The sequence below is a fragment of the Penaeus monodon genome, chromosome 8 (assembly GCF_015228065.2).
Source record: "Penaeus monodon isolate SGIC_2016 chromosome 8, NSTDA_Pmon_1, whole genome shotgun sequence".
Classification (NCBI taxonomy): domain Eukaryota; kingdom Metazoa; phylum Arthropoda; class Malacostraca; order Decapoda; family Penaeidae; genus Penaeus; species Penaeus monodon.
This window is the reverse complement of record NC_051393.1, coordinates 42,159,012-42,171,511: the sequence shown is the minus strand read 5'-3', so window position 1 is coordinate 42,171,511 and position 12,500 is coordinate 42,159,012.

The window sequence follows — 12,500 nt, the reverse complement described above, 5'->3', positions numbered from 1 at the left end:
CAGTTTACTAGAGTAGCTGTTATGATTTAACATGGTCTTTCTCTTCACCATAGACACGTCCTTCTGCAAGGCCCCTATATGGACGATGAATGTTGACATAGCTCAGGCCATACGTATTCTTTCGCTGAATAACATTCATGTTGCAATCAAAAACACTCTTAGTAGCATCTATAATACGAGAATCATGCACCAATAAATCTAAATAAGTAGTAAACATATCTAAAGTGATATTTCTAAAATGGCATTATTGGGATCGTCAATAACGTGTTTCAAAGCAACGAATATATTGCCTAGGAGGTGCGTGCAGGGCGACCTGAACCTTACAAATTGATTTCGTATACATCCGTTTTATTAGTCACGCGTGTTCTGATCTTCAGTTATTTGGAATCATGTTTCATAGGTGGATACAATTTCAGTTTGTGATTAACAGGGATGTTTGATATGGTGATACTTATATACTATAATGTTTAGTTGGGCGTAGCAAAATCGCTTCAAACACAGCTGTTTTACTCTCAGATAGGCTCATTATATTATCAAACGCTTGTTACGAATCTCTTTATTCTAATTTCATAGCAACAATACGTGTATATGAGCACGGGTGATTGTAAACTCAGGGAATTCTTAGTTCGTGCCACCTCATGTTTGCTATCTGCAATCAGCGGTGGTCGACCTCCTCCCTTTTTTTCTCCTATCGTCTCATTCTGTCTGTTTGTCCGTCTACCTCTTTCTCCTTTCCTTCTTTCTCCATCTCCTTCTCTGTGTGTGCGTGTGTATGCACAAACACAAACGGATATGTTTACACGATTAAGACTGAACACTGCCTCAAAAGAGACGAACTAAATACGTTCTTATTTCAGTTTTATCGTGGCAGTAGTGTGTGTGTTTGACAGGGAGGAATAATTAATCCTTAATAATGATTAATCGTTCTCCGTTCAGGGTTGAATGTTGCATAACCCAGACTCTCTACGTTGCTACAGGAGAATTGCTTTGATTCACAACCTCGATTATCGACCTTTTATAATCTATGTGTTACTCTCATGCAAAACTCTGATAAGGACGCAGGCGTAAACGTTCACAGAAAACACGGTCAAGGGTTTTCTCGCGGCTTGGATCGCACCCAAGTTTCGGCTTACAATCTTTTGCAGAGGAAGGCCAAATCGGGTTCAACACAAATAGAAATGCAAACACACGCTGTTATTATCAGTGTCAACGAGTCCTCTGCAATGCTTTCGTTATTTGCTTAAATAGTGCATGGTCAAATACATTCTGCATATACATTTCTCGTCATGTAGCGGATTGCCTGGTTTATATGTTATGGAGTCATGCGCACCACTCTTCATTATGAACATATTCTGCAATCTGTGGTATTGAAACAGCTAATTGACGAAGAACCGGTAGTTGTAAAGCTAACTGCTACATTTTGATATCATTTAATCAATAGGTATGATCAGGTTGCGAGACCAGGAAGCTTTTCTGAATTCTTAACTCTTGCAGGTAAACGTTGCAATTACTGATCCTTGATCAGAGACAGCAAGCAATATAGGATTTTGATTGGATAGTGCTGCGGGGGGGGGGGGGGTAAGAGATGCTTTGCTTAGTTTAGGCTTGTAATAAGTGCTTACATACCGCCTCGCAACCTACACTGTCAGTCAAAATAACCTCTTCATAAAAAAAAGATCAACTATGTATTTTGCGGTCTCAGGTATAACTATAGAATTTCTCTGGGCAGTAGGACGCTCTGTATGTATGGAGCCAATCTCCTGCGTACCTACTCCCGCAGCGACGTGATGTGTAGTCGCTAAAAAAGTATCTTTACTCTTTCTGACTTAACTATATGATACGATGACGAAAACGGTTGGAGTAAGTGCTGTGAGGTCGACCTTTGGTATCCTTGACAGGGCGTCGACACTGCTCGTGTGGATGGGGTTGTTATCCTGGACGAGGTAAAACAGTTCCTGTTCGGTTAACACCATGGCCTTCACCGATGGTAAAAATATTTCGTCTAGGATTTCCACGTAGGCATACCCCATAAATCTGCCGGCCTGTCAACTCCCAGACACTACTGCTATGTATCCATTCAAACTGGCCAGCGATATCTGACAGTCTGTGCGCTGTTGCCAGCAGAACAAAAGGGGTTCACATCCCTTGCAGTAGTTATGGATTGTTAAAAACAATAATAATAAAAATAAATAACTAAAAAGAAATTGACTTACGGTGAGGGGACATGGCAACAAACTACCGGCCATGCCCCCTTCTGAAACCCTGTGAGGGTGTTGCCACTGAGTATCAAAGGGTTTTCATTATCTCATGATATTCATGCACTTCTATGCAAACTTCCCATTTGTCTTCATACAGCACATTGATTTACAGATTTGAATAAGATTTGCTTGATCATCTGCTTCCATTATGCATTTAAGGTGCCCACTTCTGGCCTTGTCTCTGGTGGATCCAGTTGCTTGGTGTCGCTGGATCCACAATAACTAATCTTGATATTTTGGCCCTTAATACTCTCTCAAGATGACGTGTAAATATGATGTTACAGGTGGACTATTACGTCTTCATTACAATTATTGGCATAATACAAGGCCCTAGGCATATGAACTTCGAAACACTATTCAAACATATTATGAAGCTTCAAATCAACAAGTATCAGGCTTTCTGAGTCAACAGGAGACCAAGTTTCGGTTTCATCTACTCCCGAGTAAAAATACTTTTTTTTAGCGAGTGTACAGGTGGAGACATCTATTACTAGTGGGACTACAACAATGGACGCTACTTCCATGCGGTACCCATATCTATCTCCAACAGAGTGCAGCCTGTTCAAACGAAGGTAGCCCTAGATGATAAGCATAAAATGGTGCTGCTACTGAAGCACACGTTTGGCTACATGTCTCTTATTGCCTTCCACGCTCATTCGAATGTATGCAAACAGGATGAGAAAGAGAAGTCCCAAAGCAAAACTCCTTCTGAGGCAGATAGCTGTCTTCGACACCATATCCGCCTTAGATGGTGTTTTCAGTTTTATATCCGAGTACAAACCAGTAAGCTATAAGATGTTTGCCGGTTGCATTGACTAGGGAGATGATATCAGTAGAGAGAACAGCCTCTTTCTCCAGAGCTCACAGCCTGGCTGGGGAGATGATGACGTCACTGCTTCTTCTCGTATATAAGCCGAAGTATCCCCTTGGAAAAAACTCTACGGTGCCTCACCCCAAATTTAAGTATATACGTGTTAACTCTCCAGCCTTTAATAAAAGTTTGATGGACGGAGCTAGTTGAACACCGACTGTCGGGGAGGCGAAGACAGCATCCCATCTTGCGTAAGAAGAGGCCGGACGGATGTCCCAGGAGCGGGGATTTTTAGTTTACATTTATATATATATTTTCTCCTGTTTTATCTTTTTGTGTTTTATGGAAGCCTATTAGAATTAATGCATATATATATATATATATATATATATATATATATATATATATATATATATATATAAAAATATATATATATATATATATATATATATATATATATATATATATATATATGTATATAATATATTTATATATATTATATATAATATAATTAATATTATTATATATATTATAATATATATATTATATATATATATATATATATATATATATATATATATATACATATATATATATATATATATATATATATATATATATATAAAATATATATATATATATATATATATATATATATACACACATACATTTTTATATATATATATAATATATATATATATATATATATATATATATATATATATATATATATATATATATATATATATATATATATATGTGTGTGTGTGTGTGTGTGTGTGTGTGTGTGTGTGTGTGTGTGTGTGTGTGTGTGTGTGTGTGTGTGTGTGTGTGTGTGTGGAGTGCGTGTGTGTGTGTATATTTATGTATGCATGCATGTATGTATATATGTATATTTAATATATATATAATATATATATATATATATATATATATATATATTATATATATATATATATATATATATATATATATTATATATATATATATATTATATATATATATATATTATATATATATATATATATATATATATATATATATATATATATCTTGTTAGTGAGTGTGTGTGATTGATGAAACAATAGTACACTGGCATCATGTTTCTATGTAGTAAGCAATAATATTTCTTTATTTTCACGTCGTCGTTATTGGAGTCCTCTTACACATCGAATATAAGATTTCTTGGCTTACATTGATGATGGTAATTAGAGATGACCTTCGTAATGATAATACCATGAATACAATGCTCTTCATTAAAGCAATTCTAGTATATAATATAAAACGGGAGATCAAAATAGACAAACTACACTGTTATAAATAATATATGTGGTACTGCAATCTAAGAGCAAGTTATAGATTTGTACATTTTTTCGTATGTGGATTTTTAACTGTTCTGGATTCGTAATGCATTAGGCAACATTGTATACCTCCAAAATCTATTTTCCGTTAATCATTTCAATATCTTACTTGATTCTTTTCAGTGTTAAACAGGAATAATAATAATAAAGGATAATCACCATCTAAAAACATTTACGTTTTTTTAATTATTTTCTTTTCGTTGGACTTGTGGTCCGCAGTGGCTTATAGATCTCAGAGACTGAAGATAACGAGTTCCTGATAGCAACGCCCTTACCTGCATCGTTGTCCCTGGTAGACTGATACAGGAAATACAGCCAAGGACACTAACCCTAATCTTGTTTGCACGTGCTTGAGGATCCTTCACAACGGCGAATCCACTAACAAGTCACTATTTAAACTTTGTATCAAAGCTTATGCTGTGATGTAGGGCAAAATTGTCACAGTATTGCAGAAAATATTAACTTCCTGTTGACGGGTGTAAACAAATTTGCTGTTGCTAATATCATATATATATTTTAGTAACACATTTTTTTACGAATATTTCCTAAACGGGTGTGGTGTACATATACATACAAACTGTGTGCCAATACGACTTAACTGAAATTTATGTTTGTCTATATGCTTGCCAGTGAGTTTGTGTGTGTGTGAGTGAGTTTTTATGTTTGCCAGTGTATCGGTGTTGTTCTAACCATGCTTACATTCCCGGAGGTCTGCCACAAAAACTAAAAAACATGCACACGCAATCTTAAAGTAAATGAAAAACAAGGGACTGTTATTTTTTGGGGTCGATTTTTTGTGAACTAGAATGCACACACACACAACACACACACATACACATGTATATGTACACATATATATGTATTCATATATGATGTATACAGGTATACATACATATATACATATATGTATATATAGATGTATATATACAGTACATACGTGTTTTTTGTATATATATATATATATTACTTATGTATTATATATATATATATTATATATATATATATATACATACACACCACACTATGTATGCATATGTCTATCTATACCACACAACACACCCCCACACCCACACACACACACACACACACCACACACACACACACACACACACGCACACACACACACACACACACACACACACACACACCACACACACATAATACATACATACACACACACACACATACACACACACACACAAACACACACACAAAACACGCACACACAACCCCACACACACACACACCAACTCACAACTCACACACTCACCCCAAAACACAAGCACACACACAAAACACACACACACAAATATATATGATATATACATATATATAAAATTTTATATATATATATATATATTATAATTGTTATATATATATATATATATATATATTATATATACCAGGATGTGTGTGTGAGTGTGTGTTGTGTTTTGTTTTATGTGAGTGTTTTGTGTGTGTGATGTGGGGTGTGTTGTAAATATATGTACACACATACCACAATATATGGATATATATATATATATATATATTATATATATATATATTTTATATTATATAAATAATATATATATGTACATTTTGTTTTGTGTGTGTGTTGTTTTGTGAGTGTGTGAGTGTGTGTGTGTGTGTGTGTGTGCGTGTGTGTGTGTGTGTTGTGTGGTGTGTGTGTGTTTTGTGGTGTGTGTGTGTTATGTGGTGTGTGTGTGTTGTGTGGTGTGTGTGTGTGTTGTGTGGTGTGTGTGTGTGTATGTATGTATGTAGTATGTGTGTGTGTGTGTGTGTTTTTAATAATCATAACATCAGTAACAATAAAAACGTACTGATATCAATTGCATTAAAAAGAAAAACACATTTTCCTGCCAATTCAAGGAATGGGAAAATCAGAATCGGTCACTAGGGCCTACTGATAGACTCCTTGCCAGCTGAGCACATGTAGAGCCATCACACACACAAAAAAAAAACTATAGGGGATAGAGCGTGGTGGTTGGGTTAAGAGGAATAAGACATACTGAATAATCGAATTTGATTTAAGCAAATACAGCATAAGTGCTAGATGTTATCACTGAGGATATATACTTTGAATGTACACATTTAGTGGATTAAATATATAGCTGAAAAATGTAGCTACTCTGGATTACCTTCCAAAGACATAATTAGCCCTGGCAAAGCATACAGGTCATAAGACGAAGGTTAGAGTCTTGTAACTTGAGAGGCAATTTCTCAGGGAGATGGAAAGGCTGATGTTGGGTAATAACTCAAGTGACAGGAAGAGACAGCGTGGACCGAAGAAGGTATATATTAAAAGAAGAAATGACGGCAGGGCTCTTCCAACATCTAAAAGAAAGGACGAGAAGCAGATTAAGAAGGTTTAGAGATTGGGACATAACACACAGACACACAAAACACACACACACACAATCACGTTGATATCTTTATGGATTTCATTGTAACTATACGAGTATAAGAGACAATACAGAATTACTAAAATACTTATACAATCCTATAAAAATGTAGCTACTGGTTTATTTATTGCAAAATGAGATGTAGACATGTCTTAATACTATGAACAGAATACAACTCATTAACAGATATTAGAATCTGGATCGCTAGTGACCATTAAAAATATAATGAATGGTGTCTTAGAAGCGTTGACTCTTATACAATGAAGTATGTTACTCATTATAAAAATATGTTGATATAATTCGAATCACTAATGTCCTTTTTAGTTTTTAACATTTGTATTTCCGCTTTCATTAGCAACAGAATCGCAATTTCACAGAACACTGTTTTAATTACAGTTTTCATCAAATGGTATATCTACAATTTGAACTACATATTGTGTTTGGTGCACTGAATGTCATTACAAAAATACAATTATGTAGTTTTAAATATCATCACACAAGACTCTGCTAAAAATTACATAACATATACATACATACATATATATATATATAAATATATATATATATAAAATATATGATATATAATATATATATATATATAATATATTTTATAGTATTGTATTAAATTAAAAATATATATATATATATAAATATATAATATATATATATATATTATATATATATATATATATATATATATAATTCTATATAATAATATAATATATATATATAAATATTATATATATAATATATATATATATTTAATAACATAACATGCACACACACATTCATGTATATGTATATATACTTGTGTGTGTAAGGGATCTCCAGTTCTTCTTTATCTTCTTCCATTTACCTTCCATACTTCCCAAATGGCAGGGGAAGAAAAACTGCTTCGAAATTTTATAATGGGCCGTGTGCCAGAACCACTTTATCAAAGACTCTCATCAGATAGGATAGTATTAAATCTTACCAGAGCGAGAGTCGAGGAAGAAAGATTTTAACACAGTGTTGTTTTGCTTTAAATGTTTATTGAAAGATTGGATATATAATTAAAGAATTTACTTAATCATAGCTTGAAGTGATTGTGAAGGTATTACTATATTTTAATATATATATATATTATATATATATATATATATATATATATATTAATATATATATAATATATATATATATATATATTATATATATATATATATATATATATATATATATATATATATATATATATATATATATATATATTTGTGTGTGTGTGTGTGTGTGTGTGTGTATGTATGTATGTGTTTGCGTGATGATAACAGCAAGAACATGGTAATAATATACAAATTATGTAAATGAGAAAGCAATGTTCTCAGTATTGTTAAAATAACATAAAAATGATATAACTGATATAATGATAATGATTTTGATAACAATTTCAATAACAAAAGTAGTGAAATATTCACTAATAATAATAATTTTAATACCAATCGTAAAAGAACAACACTTATAACAATTATAATAGTAATAGTAATACTACTAGCAAAAAAAAAAAAAAAAAAAAAGATATAAATAATACCATTGCGAAAAGTACAACCCTAATAATCGTAATGATAATGATAATGATAATGATGATGATAATAAAATCAATGATTATGACAAAGGTATTGATAATGATGATGATAGCAACACAAGCGATAATAGTTAAAATAATGATTTTAATAGTAGCAATAATATAACAATAATGAAAAACAATTATTATTATTATTATTATTATATTAATAATAAAGATAATTATATGGAAAATAAAAAATCATATTAATGATAATCATAATAGTAATATTGATGATGATAATAGTAATAACCATAATAACAGTTATATGAATAATAAATTATAATAGTATTTGATATAAATGATAAGGGTGCTAATGATAAGAACATAATAATAGTCTATAATCTCATTTAGTATTTGATATAAATATAATGGTGCTAATGATGGGAACAATAATAATAGCCATAATAATGCTAATAATAGAAGTGATAATAATGATAATGAATATAACTTTACAATGATAATGATAAAAATAATAACAATGATAATTATAATAATAGTAATAATAATAATAATAGTTATAGTAATAATAATTATAGAAATATCGACAATAGTAAGAAAAATAAGTGTAACGATAATAATAACAATAATAATAACAACCATAATAATTATAAGAATTGCAAAACACATAAAAACACATACACCCACATACCTTATATGCATGAAAATATATACATATAAATATATATATTCATATATATATATATATATATATATATATATATATATATTATATATATATATATATATAAAATATATATTTTTATATATGGTTGTGTGTGTGTGTGTGTGTGTGTGTGTGTGTGTGTGTGTATATATATATATATATATACACACACACACGCACATACATATCATACATGTGTGTGTGTGTGTGTGTGTGTGTGCAAATTTTGGGGTTAGTCATATCTAGATGTGAAAGTGATGCCCAACTGCTTCCTTGTAGTTCTGTCCATGGATGGTCAAAGTCTATGGGAGTCCACCTCATGCAAAACAATCTACTGCCGTGTGATATTTATAAGATGAAAGGCTTCGGGGGTCAATCCTGCGGAAAAATCCGGAGCCGCAGTCCCGAAGGCAGTTCGTTGCCGCTTGCGACCTCATTTGGCAACTCCTGCGACGCCGCTGGTGCCAAGCCGTATCGGTCTTTGCCGTCCTTTGGATCCATCACTGTGTAGAGAGTGAGCCTGCTGCATGGGCAACAGCTTTCTCCAACATTCTATATTTTCTTATCTTATATATATTATATAAAATATATATATATATATATATCTATATATATATATATATATATATTATATATATTGTTACGCCGGTCGCCTCGTCTCTCTGCCACCAAAAACAAGGCAGGCTAGGCAGACGGCGTGTTATATACAGGGGCGTGAACACTGAAAAAGCTCCAAGAGGCACCGAAACCCCACAGCGTCCCAGAACACCAGGAGAGGAAAACGCCAAGTGGCGAGGCAGGGCACGAAGTAAACACAAAATGGCGTCTTTCCTTATTTACCCCAAATTATTTACCCGTACACTTTTCTATAGGCACAATATAGGGGGAAAACCCGCATGTCACACTGCACGATACAACTTTAACAGGGCAAAAAGTTTATCAGGTCCCAAGGGCACACACGAGGTCTTCACAGGAGCAGCACCCAACTCCGTCTCTCCCGGGTTGTTCTCCGCTCCTCCCTCACAGCCAGCTGCGTCATGTTTGCCCCAAATCCCTTCATGTAAACACAGTTTTCTCACAGAGACCCAAAAACCCACTGGCGTAGCACTATCCCCCCCTATCAAGCAGACGACCCGTCTGCTCTGACATATCAAACCCGAAACAAACTACATAAAAATTTAAAAAAAATCAGTTCTCAGAAACACAAAAATCTTTCATCCGCGCGGCTTTCTTCACTCTCGCTGGGTCTCTCTGGAGGAGGTGTGGGGGGCGGTAGATTGGCAGTGGCACCCAGAGGGTATCTCCTGTCCCAAGACCTGGCTCATGGTCACCATTGACATCTGCTGCATCGCCCTCACCGTCCAAATGCTCGTCCTCATCTCGGGCAGCGTCTGCCACAGTCCTCATCGCCGCTACTGGGGGTAACTTCATCTTCTTTTTCACCATGGCCCCAGGAGTAGCTTCCTGGCCCATGGTAACGCCACAGCCGGTCCACGAGGAAACAGACGGTCGTTTTCGCCCTCTGCGAATTCGATAGGTGACATCAAGAGGGCCCCTACCACCGTGGGGCTCTGTAGCTTCGGCGAGAGCCCTCGCTTCCGACGCGGTTTAGCAGCCACACTCTGTCACCTATGTTGTACCTCACTTCCCTCATGCGCCGGTCATAGGTCTCCTTCATGGCATGGCCGGCTTTCCTTGAGCTTGCCACGCACTTGTCGGTGCACCTCCGCCAGGTTCTCCTGCAGTTTCCACTGCATAGCTGGATGTGACAGTTGGCAAGTTCACGTCGGGGGGCCGCCCTGTGGCCAAATCCACTGGTAGCCTGAGCTCACGGCCCAAAAATGAGTCGGGCAGGTGTGAAGCCTGTTACCTCATGCCCCAGCAGACCGGTAGGCCATGAGCATGGCGGCAGCTTGACGTCCCAGTCTTCCTGACTTTCCCTGAAATATTTGGCTAATGTTGAGCAAGGGTAACGGTTAAACCGCTCCACCATACCATCGGACTGTGGATGGAGGGGTGTCGTCTGTGTCTTGCGCACCCTAACAGCTCGCAAAAACTCATGGAACACTCGTGACTCAAACTCACGGCCTTGGTCAGAGTGCAGTTTTGAAGGCACACCAAAACGGATAATGAATTCATTCACTAAAACACGCCAGCCACGGTCTCGGCCTCGTGGTTGGGTAGTTTCATATGCCTCAGGCCACGTTGAGAAATAGTCCATTACCACACAGATGTATCGGGTTTTCCCTTTTGGCGTGAGAGGCGCGGACCAGCAATGTCTATTGCCACCCGTTTCCCTGGGTGCTCCCACACAGTACACCTGTAACGGGGCATGGTTCTTTCTAGCGGGGCCCTTCTTTGCACTGCACACATCACATGCTCTACACCACCCAAACACGTCACTTCTCATGCCCACCAGTAGAAAGCGTTGACGGAGACGGGTCAGGGTCTTTTTCTCGCCCAAGTGGCCACTGGTAACACCGGCATGTAATTCCCTCAGCAACTCAGGACGCATGGCTCTGGGTACTACAACTACCCAAGTGTCACTGTCCACTTCACTCAACTGCACCCAGCGCTTCACTAACAAACCGCTTTGATCCAATCGTAATGTTTCCCACTGGTTCCACCAGACACTTTTGGGGGGGCTCTCCGCAGCCACGGCCTCCCAACTGGGCGTCCAGAGAGCCTCAAGCCACTGGACAATGGGAGCAAGGTCAGAGTTTCCCCACGTTGTGCCTTACGCCACTCATCATCCCTTTAGTGGCACATTCCAGCACCTGCAGACGGAGGCACACAGGATCAGAGTCCTTCTGGACACAGAGTCAGCAACAACCCTCACACGCGCGACGACTCACGCTGTCAGCATTGCAATGGACACACCCGGGCGTGGACGATGTGGTAGTTATTTCTGTTCAAGGCGCCCTAACCACCTTGCCAGGTGACCCTCTGCTACCTTCAGCGACTTCAACCACTGTTTGGGCGCAAAGGTCAGTCCGTAGAGGTATGGGTGAAAGTGCTTGAGACCCCTTTACCACCCCCAGCACTCTTTCCTTTTCACACAATAGTTGCGTTCAGGCCTGCTGAACTTGGCACTGTAGTAGGCCCCGACATACTCCTTCCCGTCCTTTTATCTGTGACAAAATTGCCCCGATGCCTTCCCCACTAGCGTCAGTGTCCAACAGGTATGGGAGCTTCGGGTCCGGATAGGGCAAGACCGGTGCTTCCATCAGGGCCTTCTTCAGGTTGTCAAATGCAGACTGACACGCCTCGTCCCACTGGAAGCACTCCCCGTTTCGTGTAAGTCGGTGGAGAGGAAACCGCACCTGGCGAAGTCCTGTACAAAGCGGCGGTGTATGTGCACAAGGCCCAGGTAGCTCCTGACAAAGACCCCCTGGCGTAGC